Raw genomic sequence first — 22,564 nt, 5'->3', positions numbered from 1 at the left:
ATTGAAAAAAAAAAATTACATTTTATTTAATAACTTTTTAAGGGTGGCACTTGGAAATTTCAAACTTTCAACATTTATAATACTTTTTAAGAGCTTTTTTCTGATATACTCTACAGTCATCTACGTAGAGTAGTTTTTGCTCTACACCTTTTTTTAACTTTGACGCTTAATACTGGAATACCTATGCAACGTACGAAGACTATTTTTGCCTTCAGACACGCGGAATTTATCTGGCTATAATCCACTAAATACCGTTTTGTTTCAAATATCACCATTTTTTGAGAAAATGCAATTTTCCATAAAAAGTCCAAATAATCGGTCAGCTAAATATTGGTACCCCCCCGGGCGTGGCTCACAAGGTACAATAATTCGGGTGGTCTAGCACCCAACAAGCACGTCACCCAGGCAATGAAACCTGCGCTGTTCGCCCGTGTCCGCTTAAAATAAGACCCTTTTTATAATCAAAATTTAATTACTAAAACCATCTGGAATCGGTCCAGAATTGATGTTAAACTGTTCCTAAGGCTTTATACTATTTTTCCATGTACAAATCATAAGGGAAAAACCTTTTTTTATACCCTAAAACATCATCTGAAAATGGTCGATTTTGACGTCTACGGGCGATTTTAATACCGACTTTTACCGCAGTTTTGATGACATCAGTGACATGACGTCAACGTGAATGAATCGGCTCGGTCTTGCTTCTTATTTTCATTGATAAAATACTTAAATTAGCTCAAAATTTCCCGAAATCGGTATGGAATAATTCTAGAGACTCTGGAGAATCCGATTATGTGCATATCTTTTCCCAAGTCGCCTTCCTTTAGCTGTGATCATTCGACAAAGTTGTAAAGTTTTAGAATTTACCGTGTTTTCATGCGACGGAAAAGGACTCATACATGGCATTTTGGGTGCGGGAGTGAAAGTTTAATTACTATTTATTTATTTTAACACAAAATCTAACTCTGGACTGTGGATCATTGTTATTATTTGAATTGTGAAGAAAACGCAAGCGTTAAAGGTAGGCCTTAATGTAATATGAGGAGCTTCAATGACAACCTAACCTCTACATGTATTATGTAAATAAATAACAAGACCAAAAAGGAGAAAATATTGAACTTATTAGTTAGAATAAGGCCCAAAATGTGAAAGATTGGCAAATTTCCGCTTAACTAAACGCTGTAAATGTTATATTACACCTTGCATATAAGCATATAATCAGTTTTCACCCAAGAGGTGTGTAACCTTAAAAGAGTAAGGAAATTCAACTACAGTTATGTGTCCCTAGTCAAATATGAATAACAAATGGATATCTGTATGGTCTAACAATTAGCGTCCATGCAAGGGTATCTTAATGGTTTTGCTCATGACTGGCAGCAGGCCACTTAGTCTGAATGCTCAGGTCAGCGAGATGCCAGGCTTTAAAACATCTAAGAGGATAATCGAAGCAGTAGATAGCATCCAGTCGTGGCACTATCGCAGGGGAGGAATGCAGATTCTGGCAGCTAGATGTTTCAAGTGTTGAGTTGATGATAAGGTGGAAGATGGTAGTGAAAAGAAGCAGAAAAAGCCAGTCCAAAACTGGAGAGACTTTTTTTTATCTTATTGTTGTTGTTCTATATTCTATATTATTTAGATACCAAAGATAGTTTCCTTACAGAGAAGTATTTATATATCATATAGTTTAGTACATATTAAACATCATATTAGTGATTACTTCACACACAAAATTGTACAATTTTCATTTTACGAGAAATAGAGAACATATATATACAAATTTTTATAAGATACACAAGGTTAAGTGTTGGGTTTCCTTCTTTGCTCCCAAACTCTATAATGCTCTCCCTGCTACCATTAAACTGTTACCTACCAAGTTTTTTACTGCAATATAAATTTACTATAAAACAATATCTATTGAAAAAATGTTTTTTCTCAATACAAGAATTTCTAAATGATGATTTCTCATATATGTAATTATAATCTAAAACTTTTAGGCTTTAAATCCTTTGATTAATAATAATATTAGGAAGTGTAAAGATTTTCTCTGCGACATATGTGAGCACCTTTGTGTATATGGCATTAACAAATTATGTTTATGTTTAAATTAGGTGTAAGAACAGCTGTTTTTGTTAAATCTCTCTTTTCTATCACATAAAGTGATATGTACTTACAAAAGTTCATGAAATAAAGATGATTTTACTTAATTATTTAACTGTGTTCACCATTTATTTTTCCTACCTTAAAGATTGAAATAATATAGCGGGTTGGGTTGGGTTAGAAGGGCAGAAAAACCTATAAACTTACTGGGTTTTCATGTAAACATTACAGCTATGTGGGGTTAGAGTCTGATAATGATGAGTGAACTCATCGAAACACATAAACTTGGAATATTTAAGAGAATTGGGTAAGTATTCTAAGGGTAAGTATAAATTGTAAAATAGCTAATGTAACAAAAATATTATAAATGATTTAACATATTTATTTGACCGAGAGCATTATGAGAAACTAAAAGATAATTCTAAGTGTGCTTCAAGGGTTAGTCCTCGGATTTTTGTTGTCCTCTTTTTCAGCTAGCATACCAATTTGACAACCAGATATGTTTGCTGTTCTTTAAGACATTGTAACTTTTTAATGACCTAAGTACATATCTTAAAAGACTTTCTAAATAAATTAAAAACATTGATTTAACAGATATTATTGAGACAGTTTTCTAAGAGCTACTGTTTATAAGTGGCGATCAGTTTAAATTTGTACACTTAATGCAAAATATTTCATAGACAGTATTTATACCTGAATATTCTTACACACTTAAGAACTGCCTTATTCTTTTGCTTAATTATAAAAGATGTATTATAAATACTGTCTATGAAATATTTTGGATTAAGTGTACAAATTTAAACTGATCGCCACTTATAAACAGTAGCTCTTAGAAAACTGTCTCAATAATATCTGCTTTATATGAGAGTAAAGATTGTTTGCCTAAAAAGTGTAAATTTTAATTGTATGTTTTGAAATGTAAACTATTTATTATAGACATTTTGATGAAAATTAAAGATATGTATAAAATGGATAATAACTGTATGCTAATGACTGCAAAGTAATATAAAGCAAATTTGGTTTATGCCTTAAGGAATGGAATCTTGAATAAAACTCAACCTTTATTATAGATCATTTTTCTCTTTAATTATTAAAAGTAAATAACTGTATGACAAAAGTTGATAAAACAATAAACAGGTTATGGAATATAAACATGAAATAAGTTTTATTTTCTACCCAACAATAGGGTTTTTAGCTCCAATTGAAAGATTCTCGAGCCTTTTTGCCTATTCAAGATTTGAAAGAAATAAAGTATATATAATTACATATGTATATTTCATTCAAATAACATTAAGTATATAAATTATAAATGCATCCAACTTCTGGTGAAAAAATCCAGTATTAGGTGAAACTTCATTGAAATATTGCTCCGTTCCACAACAAAGAAGTTGATTGTCTACAGTTTGTGTCACAGTTCAGTTGTTATATTCCTGTTTACTTCTAATTTTTATTTCCTTCCTCATATGATTGCACCTACTCCATCAAACACATTTCATGATCTCTGGGGAATCCTAACATACTTCATGTAGCTTATTTATTTCTGGCTGTGTAGTCTAATCAACAGTAAAGACAGGCAGTTCTTCCTGGTTTCCCAATTTCATCAATATGGTAGAATCTCAATGATTTCTTGATGAATGTCCTTAAGTACATGGTCTGAGCCCCATCAAACACATTTCATGAACTCTGCGGAATCCTAACATACTTCAATTAGCTTATTTATTCCTGGTTGTGTGATATACTAATCAGCAGTTAAAACATGCAATTCCTCCTAGTTTACAACTAATGGGTCCCACAGCCCTTGAATTGTTGACCAGGATGAAAACAAATCATACTGTGTGATCATTCTAGGTACACAAAAGTTCACACAGGCAAGATATATGTAAACTTGAATGAAGTTATGAGATTTTTATCAGTCTTATTTAGCAAAGTTATGGTTTTTTTCATACTTATTTCCACAATACAAGCTGAGTATACATATTTATATAAAACTTATAAAATACATATAGGTATGCATCTTTATACACATACGCTACGTCCGATCATTTTGAGCGACCAAAATCGAGAACGCAGCATTTGTCGGTTGTCAGCAACAACATTATAGTCCGCGCTCCATGTTATTTAATCAATATAATGCCTGTTTCACACGCCTTTACTCAAGCTGCGTATCGGATGCGTTTTGGTAGATCCGTTTACGCTTTGAAAGGGCGACTCTGCCGAGACGTTCAATTTTGATTTTGCTTTATTTACAAATGAGAATATTTTATTTATGTGATTGATTTATTGTTTAAAATATGTATAGACGCCGTTAATAATTATATAAATGCATTATTAGACTCTTCCCCCTATATTGTAGTCTTTTACTTATATAAATTTAATCAATTAATAAATTAACAACTTTCTCAGTCGGTGCTAAAGAAGTGGATCCAATGTTTAAATAATTAGTGGAATGGAAATGAATGGAATTGAAAAGGTGAAATCCATTTTAAGTCGTTTTGAGAGAACTCATCTTCAAAAATTTTTATATTCCACAAGTCAGATATTAGAATTTTTTGGGAATAATAACTCATAAGCTCTTAAAAATTTGTTATGAAATCAAGTTGCCCAAAGGCTTTATTGGCAAGTTCATTACTTTTTTGTTGTTCACTATTTCTTTCGTCTGGACTTTCTCTAGGAAGTGGCACTTTTTGTGTTAAATATGCAGGCAAATTTGAAAAAATTTGAGGCACTGCTGAGCAAACTTATCTTGCTTTAACTCTAATGTTAGTGAGTGTGCCATCACGTAAAAGATAATCATCTTCACGGATAATATCATTCTGATGAAAATGCTTGGCACACACCACAGAATATTGAGTAGGAGCCCAATTATCTCTAGGTATGGTTTTAGCCGTTTAATTTTAAGTTGTTCATCTTTGGGGAAGCCAAAAACAGAAATACTTGCCTCCCCTGCTTTTAAAATACTTTTGTAATTAGATTTTATCCAGGAACACAGCAGGGACTTGGCATGTTCAAAGGATTCTAATGAAACTTTTTTATGTAATTAACAACTTTTTTGCTATTGATCCGATTGGGATGAAATTTGGTATTTGGAGTTTATTTAGGATGCAAATAATAAATTTTGACAGATAATTCAAATTTGTAGTTCAGGTCACGTGACACCGTAACTCTTTTGCTACTGATCCGATTGGGTTGAAATTTGCTATTTAGAGTTTATTAAGGATGCAATTAATATACATTGACAGATATTTGACATATGTAACACATAATAACACATTTTATTGACACACAACGCGACTATATAACACATTATGGTTCTTTGAAGCATGATACCCCAACAATTGGTCCTCTCTTGGCAGATAAACATTAGTCCCCCCGACTGACCAGACCTAAGTACACCTGATAATTTTTGTTTTTTTTTAAGAAATCCTCTAAGGCCCATCACTGACAGGACTTAGAGGTTCCAAACTGGTCCCCACGGACCAAAAGTATAGGAGCGAAGCGACTATACTTGTTATATAGGAGCGTCTGCGACTATATTATGCACGCGAGCCCGGGCCCGAAAAATCGTGTTTTTTTGGAAATAAAAATTCATATCTTTGGCTGTATGGCTAGCGAAATGATGAAATTTGGCATAGAGTCTCTCAATACATTGGGAATGACGGATCCGTAAACGAATTTTTTTTCCGGTACCACCAAACGGAGCGGTACTGTCTCAAAGTCAAAAATTCGTAAAAAAATGGGTCAAATTCCTTTCAGACGCGAGAACTCAAATAAAAAGCCTTTAAAAGACTTTAAATTTTTAGGACATGAGGGTCGGTGGGGGCTTAAGAACTGTATACTTTTTGGGCCAGATCGGTATACAGGGTGAGTTGTTATAAGCGAACAAAAGTGACTAAAAAAAAAATTCAAACTTCTCCAGAGGCTAAAAAAAAATTTTTATAAAAAAAGTGTTTCGGCGAAAAGACTTCGTTTTATAAGAGATTTAACATACTTGGAGCTTTTTTTTGTAAAAAATTTATTTTACGAGTTCTGGCATTTTCAGTTTTTTGGAATTTTCTGCCAAACGATACTTATTTTGGGAAAATTTTTTTTTTCAAAAAATAACTTCATCCTTTACCTTTCATATGCCATATAACCGAAATTTTCGTAAGCCATACAGGGCGAGCAATAATGAACTTTACCCATGAAGGTCCGACCTAAAAATCACATTTTATTTAATAACTTTTTAGTGGTGGCACCTGGACCATTTATATTCTCAGGGATTAAATACTTTAATAACCCCAGTATTTGTGTAAAATTACAATCTTCCAACTTTAATAGGTTCTGAGCAATTCGAATTTTCGCGTTTAATTTATTTGCCGCGTCCCTGTACATGGTGAAAAGATGAAACAACATCTAAAGGATCCGAAATTTTGTTTTACAACACATACTAAAATTTCAGGGTTCCAGCGATAGTACAAGTACCCGAAAAATGCGATTTTATGAAAAAAGTCCATTTTTTTGCGTTTTTGCAGGTAATTGGAGGTGTCAACCTAAACTCTGATGAAATGGCTAGTGGGAACAATACTTTGACGCATGGTGGATACAAATTTTTTGCTCGTGACAGGTGGCCGGGACTTGGTTTGGTTTTTTGTAAAATTATGAATGAAAATGAACCGGAAACGATCAGGGAAAGGAAGCACCGAATCAGAAAATGAATGGGCTTTCCGAATCTGTGCATATCAATTGGGGAAATTGTGTATTGCGGCCAGGAAAATTCGGCAAACATTTTGACGTCTTCGAAAAATGCCGTTTTTTTGAAATGTCAGTGGTTTTATACCGGGGTGAGACGAAATGAAATTTGCCCGATTATTTTATTAAAATTATTCGAATATATACACGGGTCAGTCGTAATGATCTATTTAATTGAAAATAAAAATTTAGATATTAGGTGAGTTTTTACTATTTAGTTTATTATTAATAAATGTTAACAATTCTTAAACATTGCTTTTGGGATATAAATAAAAATTTTTTGAAATTATTGATTTTTAAGGTTAGTCGAGTATCATAACTTTTTTGGTATTGGTGCGATTTGGTTGAAATTTGGTACCTAGTACCTATTTAGGATAAGATTAATAAATTTTTACAGATATTTGACATGACTATGTTTTAAGGTCACGTGACTACCTTAACTTTCTTCCTATTTGTCCGATTTGATTGAAATTTGGTATTTGGGGTTTATTTAGGATGCAATTATTAATTTTTCACAGATATTTGACATTTGACTTCCAGGTCACGTGACTATTGTAACTTTTTTGCTATTGGTCTGAATGGGTTCAAATTTGGTATTTGGGCTTTATTTAGGATGCAATTATTAATTTTTGACAGATATTTGACATTTGACTTCCGGGTCACGTGACTATTGTAACTTTTTTGCTATGGGTCCGATTGGGTTCAAATTTGGTATTTGGGCTTTATTTGGGATACAATTAATAAATTTTGACAGATAATTGACAAATTATATTTTAAAGTCACGTGACTCTCATAATTCTTTTGCTATTGATCCGATTGGGTTGAAATTTAGTATTTAGGCTTTATTTAGGATGCAAGTAATAGATTTTGCCAGAAATTTGACATATTGAATTTTAAAGTCACCTGACTTCCATAACTTTTTTGCTATTGATCCGATTGGGTTGAAATTTGGTATTTAGAGTTTTATTACGATGCCATTATTGAATTTTTACAAATTTTTAAAATATTATGTTTTTAAGTCACGTGACTATCAAAATTTCTTTCGTATTCGCTCGATTTGATTGAAATTTCCTATTAGATTATATGTATATATTTATAGATAATATTTTGTATTACCCTATTGCTTTTATCTTAATTAGTTAAATTGTTTCTTAGATTTGCCTTTGAAAAAAAAATTAAAAAATCATCGGTTCAGTATGCTTTAAAGGAAACTTATCTTCTTTCATAATATTTTAGCATTATTATAGATTTTGAAAATTTTTGTCATTAAGCTTTTTCATTACTTTTTGAATGGTCTTTAGCCAGAAAAAAGAAATTTTGAATTTGGAGCATGTTTTGAAAAATTTTCATTTTGGGCTGGATTTTGTTTGAAAATCGATAAATGCAAATAAATAGGTTTTCTGTTCATTTTAGAGTCAAATCGATAATAACCTTTTTGAAAGGTATCCTGAAGTAGTACAAGATAGAAAAATAAAAAATTGAAATTTTTCCATAGGGCTCTTGATATTTCGATATTTATGTTTAATAGTTTTTTACAATTTTCTCCGATTCTGTGATAGCTAGAATCAATTTGTTTTAACATTCGGATACCTCGTAATATTCCCGAAAACTTTTGTTTAAGACAAAAAGTTGTCAGAGTTATAGTTTATTTAGAAAAAAATAAAAACCATTTTTTCACAATTTTTCATGGCTATACCCCTTTCGAATTTGGAGCAAAAAAAAATTTTTTTTTTCTTGGGTTTTTTTTACTTGAAATTGCCATCATAGGGCTTACATTATAATTTGTCAATAATTATTTTAAGAAAAAAAAATTATACCGTGGGAAAAAACCAGTTTTCTTTTGTTTTTTCCCACATTTTTACTAATATCTCGGCTTCTATAGCTTCGATTCAATTCATTGATGGTTTCTTTTATTTCTTATTCTCCTCAATTCTTTTGATATTTTATTACTATTACATTTCAAAATAAAAAGAAAAATTAAAACAAATCGACGTAAAATCCCTGTTTGTTCTATTTCAAGAAATAGACCCTTATGGGAACTTCTCTCTGAATTTGGTATTTATGGTTTATTTAGGATACAACTAATAAATTATGACAGATAACTGACACTTAAGTTTCAGCCTAGGTCACGTGACTACCGTAACTTTTTTGCTATTGGACCGATTCTGTTGTAATTTGGTATTCAGGCTTTATTTAGAATACAATTAATATACTTTGACAGATATTTGAAATATAAGACAGTATATTGACACACAACGCGACTATATAACAAATTATGGTTCTTTGAAGCATGATACCCCAACCACTGGTCATCTCTTTCCTTGGCATATAAACGTTGGTATTTTTGTTTTATTTTTGTTTTTTTTTAAGAAATCCTCTAAGGCCCTTCACTGACAGGACTTAGAGGTTCCAAACTGGTCCCCACGGACCAAAAGTATAGGAGCGAAGCGACTATACTTGTTATATAGTCGCAGACTATATTATGCACGCCACGTCGGGCCCGAAAAATCGTGTTTTTTTGGAAATAAAAATTCATATCTTTGGCTGTATGGCTAGCGAAACGATGAAATTTGGCATAGGGTCTCTCAATACATTGGGAATGATGGATCCGTAAACGAATTTTTTTTCCGGTACCACCAAACGGAGCGGTACTGTCTCAAAGTCAAAAATTCGTAAAAAAACGGGTCAAATTCCTTTCAGACGCGAGAACTCAAATAAAAAGCCTTTAAAAAACTTTAAATTTTTAGGACATAAGGGTCGGTGGGGGCTTAAGAACTGTATACTTTTTGGGCCAGATCGGTATACAGGGTGAGTTGTTATAAGCGAACAAAAGTGACTAAAAAAAAAATTCAAACTTCTCCAGAGGCTAAAAAAAAATTTTTATAAAAAAAGTGTTTCGGCGAAAAGACTTCGTTTTATAAGAGATTTGAGATACTTGGAGCTTTTTTTTGTAAAAAATTTATTTTACGAGTTCTGGCATTTTCAGTTTTTTGGAATTTTCTGCCAAACGATACTTATTTTGGGAAAATTTTTTTTTTCAAAAAATAACTTCATCTTTTACCTTTCATATGCCATATAACCGAAATTTTTGGAAACCATACAGGGCGAGCAATAATGAACTTTACCCATGAAGGTCTGACTCAAAAATCACATTTTATTTAATAACTTTTTCGTAGTGGCACCTGGACCATTTATATTCTCAGGGATTAAATACTTTAATAACCCCATTATTTATGTAAAATTACAATCTTCCAACATTAATAGGTTCTGAGCAATTCGAATTTTCGCGTTTAATTCATTTGCCACGTCCCTGTACATGGTGAAAAGATCAAACAACATCTAGAGGATCCGAAATTTTGTTTTACAACACATACTAAAATTTCAGGGTTCCAGCGATAGTACAAGTACCCGAAAAATGCGATTTTATGAAAAAAGTCCATTTTTTTGCGTTTTTGCAGGTAATTGGAGGTGTCAACCTAAACTCTGATGAAATGGCTAGTGGGAACAATACTTTGACGCATGGTGGATACAAATTTTTTGCTCGTGACAGGTGGCCGGGACTTGGTTGGGTTTTTTGTAAAATTATGAATGAAAATGAACCGGAAACGATCAGGGAAAGGAAGCACCGAATCAGAAAATGAATGGGCTTTCCGAATCTGTGCATATCAATTGGGGAAATTGTGTATTGCGGCCAGGAAAATTCGGCAAACATTTTGACGTCTTCAAAAAATGCCGTTTTTTTGAAAAGTCAGTGGTTTTATACCGGGGTGAGACGAAATGAAATTTGCCCGATTATTTTATTAAAATTATTTGAATATATACACGGGTCAGTCGTAATGATCTATTTAATTTAAAATAAAAATTTAGATATTAGGTGAGTTTTTACTATTTAGTTTATTATTAATATATGTTAATAATTCTTAAACATTGCTTTTGGGATATAAATAAAAATTTTTTGAAATTATTGATTTTTAAGGTTAGTCGAGTATCATAACTTTTTTGGTATTGGTGCGATTTGGTTGAAATTTGGTACCTAGTACCTATTTCGGATAAGATTAATAAATTTTTACAGATATTTGACATGACTATGTTTTAAGGTCACGTGACTACCTTAACTTTCTTCCTATTTGTCCGATTTGATTGAAATTTGGTATTTGGGGTTTATTTAGGATGCAATTATGAATTTTTCACAGATATTTGACATTTGACTTCCAGGTCACGTGACTATTGTAACTTTTTTGCTATTGGTCTGATTGGGTTCAAATTTGGTATTTGGGCTTTATTTAGGATGCAATTATTAATTTTTGACAGATATTTGACATTTGACTTCCGGGTCACGTGACTATTGTAACTTTTTTGCTATGAGTCCGATTGGGTTCAAATTTGGTATTTATGCTTTATTTAGGACACAATTAATAAATTTTAACAGATAATTGACAAATTATATTTTAAAGTCACGTGACTTTCATAATTCTTTTGCTATTGATCCGATTGGGTTGAAATTTAGTATTTGGGCTTTATTTAGGATGCCAGTAATACATTTTGACAGAAATTTGACATATTGAATTTTAAAGTCACGTGACTTCCATAACTTTTTTGCTATTAATCCGATTGGGTTCAAATTTGGAATTTGGGGTTTATTTAAGATGCAATTGTTGATTTTTTACAAAATTTTAAAATATTGAGTTCTAGGGTCACGTGACTATCAAAATTTCCTATTTGATTGAAATTGGCTATTAGATGATATGTATATATTTGTAGATAATATTTTGTATTACCCTATTCCTTTTATCTTATTTTGTTAAATTTGCCTTTAAAAAAAAAATTAAGAAATCATCGGTTCGAATACATAGGCTTTAAAGGGAACTTATGTTCTCTCGTAATATTGTGGCATTATTATAGATTTTGAAAAATTTTGTCATAAAGCTTTTTTATTACTTTTTGAGTGGTCTTTAGCCAGAAAAAAGAAATTTTGAATTTGGAGCATGTTTTGAAAAAATTTTCATTTTGGGCCCGATTTTGTTCGAAAATCGATAAATGCAAATAATTAGGTTTTCTGTTCATTTTAGAGTCAAATCGATAATAACCTTTTTGAAAGGTATCCTGAAGTAGTACAAGATAGAAAAATAAAAAGTTGAAATTTTTCCATAGGGCTCTTGATAATTCGATATTTATGATTAATAGTTTTTTACAATTTTCTCCGAATCTGTGATAGCTATAATCAATTAGTTTTAACATTCAAATACCTCGTAACATTCCCTAGAACTTTTGTTTAAGAGAAAAAGTTGTCAGAGTTATAGTTTATTTAGAAAAAAATAAAAACCATTTTTTCGCAATTTTTCATGGCTATACCCCTTTCGATTTTGGAGCAAAAAATTTTTTTTTTTTCTTGGGTTTTTTTTACTGGAAATTGCCAACTTAGGACTTACATTATAATTTGTCGGTCATCATTTAAAAAAAAAAAAATTATACCGTGTGAAAAAACCAGTTTCCTTTTGTTTTTCCCACATTTTTACTAATATCTCGACTTCTATAGCTTCGATTCAATTCGTTGATGGTTTCTTTTATTTCTCATTCTCCTCCTGTCAATTCTTTTGATATTTTATTACTATTACTTTTCAAAATAAAAAGAAAAATTAAAACAAATCGACGTAAAATCCCGTTTGTTCTATTTCAATAAATAGACCCTTATGGGAACTTCTCTCTAATTTTGGTATTTATGGTTTATTTAGGATACAACTAATAAATTATGACAGATAACTGACATTTGAGTTTCAGCTAAGGTCACGTGACTACCGTAACTTTTTTGCTATTGGTCCGATTCTGTTGGAATTTGGTACTCAGGCTTAATTTAGAATACAATTAATATATTTTGACAGATATTTGAAATATAAGACAGTATATCGACACACAACGCGACTATATAACAAATTATGGTTCTTTGAAGCATGATACCCCAACCACTGGTCATCTCTTTCCTTGGCATATAAACGTTGGTACACCTGATAATTTTTGTTTTGTTTTAAGAAATCCTCTAAGGCCCATCACTGACAGGACTTAGAGGTTCCAAACTGGTCCCCACGGACCAAAAGTATAGGAGCGAAGCGACTATACTTGTTATATAGGAGCGTCAGCGACTATATTATGAGCGTCACCTAGAGCTCGCGCGACCGTGTTTTTTGGGATATAAAAATTCATAACTTTGGCTGTATGGCTAGTGAAACGATGAAATTTGGCATGTGGCCTCTCAATACATTGGGAATGATGGATATGTAAACAATTTTTTTTTCCGACACCCGCGACGGAAGTGGTTGCGAGTTGAAGTCAAAAAATGGTAAAAAAGCCGGTCAAAATCGAGTCAGACGCGATAACTCAAATTTAAAGCCTTTAATCGACCTGAAATTTTCAGGACATAAGGGGTCTTGGGTGGTTCATGTCTGTATACTTTTTGAGCCAGATCCGTATACAGGGTGATTTATTATAAGCGATCAAAGTTTAGTAAAAAAAAAATTCAAAATGGTCCAGAGGCTAAAACATAACTTTTATAAAAAAAGTTTTTCCTTGAAAAGGCTTAGTTTTATAAGGGAAATAACATACTTAGAGCTTTTTTTTCAAAAAAATTTTTTTAACGAGTTCTGGCATTTTCAGTTTTTTTGAATTTGTCGCCAAACAGAACTTATTTCGAAAAAAAAATTTTTTTCAAAAAAAAGCTTCATCTTTTATCTTTCAAATGCCATATAACCGAAATTCTTGTGAACCATACAGGGCGAGCAATAAAAAAATTTTCCCATGAAGGTCCAAAAAATTGAAAAAAAAAAATTACATTTTATTTAATAACTTTTTAAGGGTGACACTTGGAGATTTGAAACTCTCAACATTTATAATACTTTTTAAGACCTTTTTTCTGATATAGTCTACAATCATCTACGTAGAGTAGTTTTTGCTCTACTCTTTTTTTTAACTTTGACGCCTAATACTGGCATACCTATGCAACGTAGAAAGACCATTTTTGCCTTCAGACACGCGAAATTTATCTGGCTATAATCCACTAAATACCGTTTTGTTTCAAATTTTACCATTTTCCAAGAAAATTCCATTTTCTATGAAAAGTACCAAAAATCGTCCAATGGAATGCTGTACCCCCCCGTTGCCCGATGATCATGGTACAATCCATAAGTGGTCTAGCACCCAACAAGCACGTCACCCAGGCAATGAAACCTGCGCTGTTCGCCCGTGTCCGCTTAAAATAAGACCCTTTTTATAATCGAAATTTAACTACTAAAACCGATTGGAATCGGTCCAAAATTGATGTTAAACTGTTCCTAAGGCTTTATACTATTTTTCCATGTACAAATCATAAAGGAAAAACCTTTTTTTATACCCTAAAACATCGCCTGAAAATGGTCAATTTTGACGTCTACGGGCGATTTTAATGCAGACTTTTACCGCAGTTTTGATGACATCAGTGACATGACGTCAACGTGAATGAATCGTCTCGGTCTTGCTTCTTATTTTCGTTGATAAAATACTTAAATTAGCTCAGAATTTCCCGAAATCGGTATGGAATAATTTTAGAGACTCTGGAGAATCCGATTATGTGCATATCTTTTACCAAGTCGCCTTCCTTTACCTGTGATCATTCGACAAAGTTGTAAAGTTTTAGAATTTACTGTGTTTTCATGCGACGGAAGGACTCATACATGGCATTTTGGGTGCGGGAGTGAAAGTTTAATTACTATTTATTTATTTTAACACAAAATCTAACTCTGGACTGTGGATCATTGTTATTATTTGAATTGTGAAGAAAACGCAAGCGTTAAAGGTAGGCCTTAATGTAATATGAGGAGCTTCAATGACAACCTAACCTCTACATGTATTATGTAAATAAATAACAAGACCAAAAAGGAGAAAATATTGAACTTATTAGTTAGAATAAGGTCCAAAATGTGAAAGATTGGCAAATTTCCGCTTAACTAAACGCTGTAAATGTTATATTACACCTTGCATATAAGCATATAATCAGTTTTCACACAAGAGGTGTGTAACCTCAAAAGAGTAAGGAAATTCAACTACAGTTATGTGTCCCTAGTAAAATATGAATAACAAATAGATATCTGTATGGTCTAACAATTAGAGTCCATGCAAGGGTATCTTAATGGTTTTGCTCATGACTGGCAGCAGGCCACTTAGTCTGAATGCTCAGGTCAGCGAGATGCCAGGCTTTAAAACATCTAAGAGGATAATCAAAGCAGTAGATAGCATCCAGTTGTGGCACTATCGAAGGGGAGGAATGCAGATTCTGGCAGCTAGATGTTTCAAGTGTTGAGTTGATGATAAGGTGGAAGATGGTGGTGAAAAGAAGTAGAAAAAGCCAGTCCAAAACTGGAGAGACTTTTTTTTATCTTATTGTTGTTGTTCTATATTCTATATTATTTAGATACCAAAGATAGTTCCCTTACAGAGAAGTATTTATATATCATATAGTTTAGTACATATTAAACATCATATTAGTGATTACTCCACACACAAAATTGTACAATTTTCATTTTACGAGAAATAGAGAACATATATATACAAATTTTTATAGGATACACAAGGTTAAGTGTTGGGTTTCCTTCTTTGCTCCCAAACTCTATAATGCTCCCCCTGCTACCATTAAACTGTTACCTACCAAGTTTTTTACTGCAATATAAATTTACTATAAAACAATATCTATGGAAAAAATGTTTTTTCTCAATACAAGAATTTCTAAATGATGATTTCTCATATATGTAATTATAATATAAAACTTTTAGGCTTTAAATCCTTTGATTAATAATAATATTAAGAAGTGTAAAGGTTTTCTCTGCGACATATGTGAGCACCTTTGTGTATATGGCATTAACAAATTATGTTTATGTTTAAATTAGGTGTAAGAACAGCTGTTTTTGTTAAATCTCTCTTTTCTATCACATAAAGTGATATGCAAGTGTAACATAAGTTCATGAAATAAAGATGATTTTACTTAATTATTTAATTGTGTTTATTTTTCCTACCTAAAAGATTGAAATAATATAGCGGGTTGGGTTGGGTTAGAAGGGCAGAAAAACCTATAAACTTACTGGGTTTTTATGTAAACATTACAGCTATGTGGGGTTATATGAGTCTGATAATGATGAGTGATCTCATCGAAACACATAAACTAGGAATATTTAAGAGAATTGGGTAAGTATTCATGTTCTTTTTCTACTGGAAAATAAAATTGTAAAATAGCTAATCTAACAAAAATATTATAAATGATTTAACATATTTATTTGACCGAGAGCATTATGAGAAACTAAAAGATAATTGTAAGTGTGCTTCAAGGGTTAGCCCTTGGATTTTTGTTGTCCTCTTTTTCAGCTAGCATACCAATTTGACAACCAGATATGTTTGCAGTTCTGCAAGACATTGTAACTTTTTAATGACCTAAGTACATATCTTAAAAGACTTTCTAAATAAATTAAAAACATTGATTTAACAAGATGTATTATAATTAAGCAAAAGAATAAAGCAGTTCTTAAGTTAAGTATGTAAGAATATTCAGGTATAAATACTGTTTATGAAATATTTTGGATTAAGTGTATGTACAAATTTAAACTGCTCGCCACTTATAAACAGTAGCTCTTAGAAAACTGTCTCAATAATATCTACTTTATATGAGAGTAAAGATTGTTTGCCTAAAAAGTGTAAAGTTGTAATTTAAAAGTGTAAATTTTAATTGTATGTTTTGAAATGTAAACTATTTATTATAGACATTTCTATGAAAATTAAAGATATGTATAAAATGGATAATAATGACTGTAGAGAAATATAGAGCAAATTTGGTTTATGCTTTAAGGAATGGAATCTTGAATAAAACTCAACCTTTATTATAGATCATTTTTCTCTTTAATTATTAAAAGTAAATAACTGTATGACAAAAGTTGATAAAACAATAAACAGGTTATGGAATATAAACATAAAATAAATTTCATTTTCTACTCAACAATAGGGTTTTTAGTTCCAATTGAAAGATTCTCGTGCCTTTTTGCCTATTCAAGATTTGAAACAAATAAAGTATATATAATTACATATGTATATTTCATTCAAATAACATTAAGTATATAAATTATAAATGCATCCAACTTCTGGTGAAAAAATCCAGTATTAAGTGAAACTTCATTGAAGTATTGCTCCGTTCCATAACAAAGAATTGGATTGTCTACAGTTTGTGTCACAGTTCAGTTGTTATATTCCTGTTTACTTCTAATTTTTATTTCCTTCCTCATATGATTGCACCTACTCCATCAAACTCATTTCATGATCTCTGGGGAATCCTGACATACTTCATGTAACTTATTTATTTCTGGTTGTGTAGTCTAATCAACAGTAAAGACAGGCAGTTCTTCCTGGTTTCCCAATTTCATCAATATGGTAGAATCTCAATGATTTCTTGATGGATGTCCTTAAGTACATGGTCTGAGCCCCATCAAACACATTTCATGAACTCTGCGGAATCCTAACCTACTTCAATTAGCTTATTTATTCCTGGTTGTGTGGTATACTAGTCAGCAGTTAAAACAGCCAATTCCTCCTGGTTTACAACTAATGGGTCCCACAGTCCTTGAATTGTTGACCAGGATGAAAACAAATCACACTGTGTAATCATTCTAGGTACACAAAAGTTCACACAGGCAAGATATACAATGTAAACTTGAATGAAATTATGATATTTTTATCAGTCTTATTTAGCAAAGTTATTGTTTTTTCTCATACATATTTGCACAATATATGTTACATATTTATATAAAACTGATAAAATACATATAGGCTACGTCCAATCATTTCAGCAAACCAAATCGAGAACGCAGTATATGTCGGTTGGCAGCAACCACAATAATAGTCCGTGCTCCCTGTCAATATAATGTCTACAGCCGACTTTACTCGAGCTGCGTAATAACAGTTGCAACGTCGCGCAACGCGAGAAATTCGGATCCGTTTACGCTTTGAAAGCGTGGCTCTGTCGAGATGGACGTTCGATTTTGATTTTGTTTTATTTACACATGAGAATATTTTATTTATTTGATTGATTTATTGTTCCAAATATGTATAGACGCCGTTAATAATGCATTATTAGTCTTTTTTCCCCTATAGTGTAGTTTTTTATTTATATAAATTTAATCAATTGAAAAATCAACAACTTTCTCAGTCGGTGCTAAAGAAGTGGATACAATGTTTAAATAATTAGTGGTGTCGTTAGTTTTTGGTCGGTTTTAAGTCAAAATTTGGTGACTTCAAAGCTAGAAGAAAGATACTGTAGGTACTTCTTGGTGGGTAGATTAAAATAATCTCTAAGCAATTCATGTGCGCAAGGTGATATAATGTATAACATAAAAGACATTACAATAGTTGATGGGCCATAACGTTTTTGCTTTAAAATAAGTAAAGTTATTTGATCTATTAAAAGTATTACTCGATTACTAATGTCACTATCTTTTTCATCCTCTAAGTTGTGTGAATCAGAACTCGTCAATAAATTTAACGCCTGTTTTAAGAAATCTGAATTTTAGTCAATGAAGTGATGAAACTTCTCTAGAGATGAAGGTTATGGTTTACTAAGCTCACAATAATCAGAAGACCTATACCTAGTTATGAGATTTTCGAGTTGAGATCACCTACTTAATTTCAATTTAAAAAGTAAAATCCAATTTAGGTCATCTCATTGTTTTTTAAAAATATTTTAACATGTAGGTCGCTATCTATTGATATTTGATTAATGATATTTATACAAGCATCATTCAAGTTTAAAGTATAGAAATATAGTTTTGTATCCCCAAAAATTTTTACATTCCACAGGTCAGATATTAGAATTTTTTAGGAATAATAACTCATAAGCTCTTAGAAATTTGTTATGAATTCAAGTTGCCCAAAGGCTTCATTGGCAAGTTCATTACTTTTTTGTTGTTCACTATTTCTTTCATCTGGACTTTCTCTAGGAAGTGGCACTTTTTGTGTTAAATATGCAGGTAAATTTGGAAAAATTTGAGGCACTGCTGAGCAAACTAATCTTGCTTTAACTCTAATCTAAGTGAGTGTGCCATCAACTAAAAGTTAATCATCTTCACGGATAATATAATTCCGGTCAAAATGCTTAGCACAAACCACAGAATATTGAGTAGGAGCCCAATTATCTCTGGGTATGGCTTTTAGCCATTTAATTTTAAGTTGTTCATCTTTGGGGAAGCCAAAATCAGAAATACTTGTCTCCCCTGCTTTTAAACTACTTTTGTAATTAGATTTACACCCGGGAACAGAGCAGGGACTTGGCATGTTCAAAGCATTCGAATGAAACTTTTTTATGTCATTAACAACTTTTTTGCTATTGATCCGATTGGGATGAAATTTGGTATTTAGAATTTATTTAGGATGCAATAAATATACGTTGACAGATATTTCACATATAACACATTATATTGACATACAACGCGACTATATAACACATTATGGTTCTTTGAAGCATGATACCCCAACAACTGGTCCTCTTTTTCCTTGGCATATAAACTTTGGCCCCCTGACTGACCAGACTTAAGTACACCTGATATTTTTTGATTTTTTTAAGAAATTCTATATGGCTCTTCACAAACAAGACCTAAAGGTTCCAAACTGGTCCCCACGGACCAAAAGTATAGGAGCGAAGCGACTATACTTGTTATATAGGAGCGTCTGCGACTATATTATGCACGCGAGCCCGGGCCCGAAAAATCGTGTTTTTTTGGAAATAAAAATTTATATCTTTGGCTGTATGGCTAGCGAAACGATGAAATTTGGCATAGGGCCTCTCAATACATTGGGAATGATGGATCCGTAAACGAATTTTTTTTCCGGTACCACCAAACGGAGCGGTACTGTCTCAAAGTCAAAAATTCGTAAAAAAATGGGTCAAATTCCTTTCGGGTGCGAGAACTCAAATAAAAAGCTTTTAAACGACTTGAAATTTTTAGGACATAAGGGTCGGTGGGAGCTTAAGAGCTGTATACTTTTTGGGCCAGATCCGTATACAGGGTGAGCTACTATAAGCGAACAAAAGTGACTAAAAAAAAAATTGAAACTTCTCCAGAGGCTAAAAAAAAATTTTTATAAAAAAAGTGTTTCGGCGAAAAGACTTCGTTTTATAAGAGATTTGACATATTTGGAGCTTTTTTTTGTAAAAAATTTATTTTACGAGTTCTGGCATTTTCAGTTTTTTGGGATTTTCCGCCAAACGATACTTATTTTGGGAAAATTTTTTTTTTCAAAAAATAACTTCATCCTTTACCTTTCATATGCCATATAACCGAAATTTTTGGGAACCATACAGGGCGAGCAATAATGAACTTTACCCATGAAGGTCCGACCCGAAAATCACATTTTATTTAATAACTTTTTAGTGGTGGCACCTGGACCATTTATATTCTCAGGGATTAAATACTTTAATAACCCCATTATTTGTGTAAAATTACAATCTTCCAACTTTAATAGGTTCTGAGCAATTCGAATTTTCGCGTTTAATTCATTTGTCACGTCCCTGTACATGGTGAAAAGATCAGACATCATCTAAAAGATCCGAAATTTTGTTTTACAACACATACTAAAATTTCAGGGTTCCAGCGATAGTACAAGTACCCGAAAAATGCGATTTTATGAAAAAAGTCCATTTTTTTGCGTTTTTGCAGGTAATTGGAGGTGTCAACCTAAACTCTGATGAAATGGCTGGTGGGAACAATACTTTGACGCATGGTGGATACAAATTTTTTGCTCGTGACAGGTGGCCGGGACTTGGTTGGGTTTTTTGTAAAATTATGAATGAAAATGAACCGGAAACGATCAGGGAAAGGAAGCACCGAATCAGAAAATGAATGGGCTTTCCGAATCTGTGCATATCAATTGGGGAAATTGTGTATTGCGGCCAGGAAAATTCGGCAAACATTTTGACGTCTTCGAAAAATGCCGTTTTTTTGAAATGTCAGTGTCTTTATACCGGGGTGAGACGAAATGAAATTTGCCCGATTATTTTATTAAAATTATTCGAATATATACACGGGTCAGTCGTAATGATCTATTTAATTTAAAATAAAAATTTAGATATTTGGTGAGTTTTTACTATTTAGTTTATTATTAATAAATGTTAACAATTCTTAAACATTGCTTTTGGGATATAAATAAAAATTTTTTGAAATTATTTATTTTTAAGGTTAGTCGAGTATCATAACTTTTTTGGTATTGGTGCGATTTGGTTGAAATTTGGTACCTAGTACCTATTTCGGATAAGATTAATACATTTTGACAGATATTTGACATGACTATGTTTTAAGGTCACGTGACTACCTTAACTTTCTTCCTATTTGTCCGATTTGATTGAAATTTGGTATTTGGGGTTTATTTAGGATGCAATTATTAATTTTTGACAGATATTTGACATTTGACTTCCGGGTCACGTGACTATTGTAACTTTTTTGCTATGAGTCCGATTGGGTTCAAATTTGGTATTTAAGCTTTATTTAGGATGCAATTATTAATTTTTGACAGATATTTGACATTTGACTTCCGGGTCATGTGACTATTGTAACTTTTTTGCTATGAGTCCGATTGGGTTCAAATTTGGTATTTAAGCTTTATTTAGGATACAATTAACAAATTTTGACAGATAATTGACAAATTATATTTTAAAGTCACGTGACTTTCATAATTCTTTTGCTATTGATCCGATTGGGTTGAAATTTAGTATTTAGGCTTTATTTAGGATGAAATTGATAAATTTTGCCAGAAATTTGACATATTGAATTTTAAAGTCACGTGACTTCCATAACTTTTTTGCTATTGATCCGATTGGGTTGAAATTTGGTATTTAGAGTTTTATTACGATGCCATTATTGAATTTTTACAAATTTTTAAAATATTGTGTTTTTAAGTCACGTGACTATCAAAATTTCTTTCGTATTCGCTCGATTTGATTGAAATTTCCTATTAGATTATATGTATATATTTATAGATAATATTTTGTATTACCCTATTGCTTTTATCTTAATTAGTTAAATTGTTTCTTAGATTTGCCTTTGAAAAAAAAATTAAAAAATCATCGGTTCAGTATGCTTTAAAGGAAACTTATCTTCTTTCATAATATTTTAGCATTATTATAGATTTTGAAAATTTTTGTCATTAAGCTTTTTCATTACTTTTTGAATGGTCTTTAGCCAGAAAAAAGAAATTTTGAATTTGGAGCATGTTTTGAAAAATTTTCATTTTGGGCCGGATTTTGTTTGAAAATCGATAAATGCAAATAAATAGGTTTTCTGTTCATTTTAGAGTCAAATCGATAATAACCTTTTTGAAAGGTATCCTGAAGTAGTACAAGATAAAAAAATAAAAAGTTAAAATTTTTCCATAGGGCTCTTGATAATTCGATATTTATGATTATTAGTTTTTTACAATTTTCTCCGATTCTGTGATAGCTATAATCAATTCGTTTTAACAGTCGAATTCCTCGTAATATTCCCGAGAACTTTTATTTAAGAGAAAAAGTTGTCAGAGTTATAGTTTATTTAGAAAAAAATAAAAACCATTTTTTCGCAATTTTTCATGACTATACACCTGTCGATTTTGGAGCAAAAAAAAAATTTTTTTTCTTGGGTTTTTTTTACTGGAAATTGCCAACTTAGGGCTTACATTATAAGTTATCAGTTATCATTTAAAAAAAAAAAAA

General features: G+C 31.7%; 1 protein-coding gene and 1 long non-coding RNA gene across 12 annotated transcripts in view; one reads left to right on the top strand and one right to left on the bottom strand.

The window, feature by feature from the left end:
- Positions 1 to 22,564, top strand: part of LOC126741058 (uncharacterized) — a 169,086-nt gene that overhangs the window by 75,057 nt on the left and 71,465 nt on the right. For 2 of the 11 annotated variants that reach the window (XM_050447359.1, XM_050447360.1), the window contains exon 4: positions 6,701 to 6,979. The exons of 8 other annotated variants lie outside the window; for them this stretch is intronic. The gene's annotated coding sequence lies outside the window, so the exon portion shown is untranslated. Of the gene's footprint in view, positions 1 to 6,700; positions 6,980 to 20,537; positions 21,042 to 22,564 lie in introns of those variants that run through there. One more of the 11 variants, XM_050447358.1, reaches the window with a different exon arrangement.
- The window catches only part of LOC126741064 (uncharacterized), a 75,287-nt gene that overhangs the window by 4,190 nt on the left and 48,533 nt on the right, over positions 1 to 22,564 (bottom strand). The gene's annotated exons all lie outside the window — the stretch shown is intronic.

Source organism: Anthonomus grandis, chromosome 10, assembly GCF_022605725.1.
Source record: "Anthonomus grandis grandis chromosome 10, icAntGran1.3, whole genome shotgun sequence".
Classification (NCBI taxonomy): domain Eukaryota; kingdom Metazoa; phylum Arthropoda; class Insecta; order Coleoptera; family Curculionidae; genus Anthonomus; species Anthonomus grandis.
Note: the sequence above shows the minus strand (reverse complement) of the source record. Positions and strands in the feature narration are given on the sequence as shown.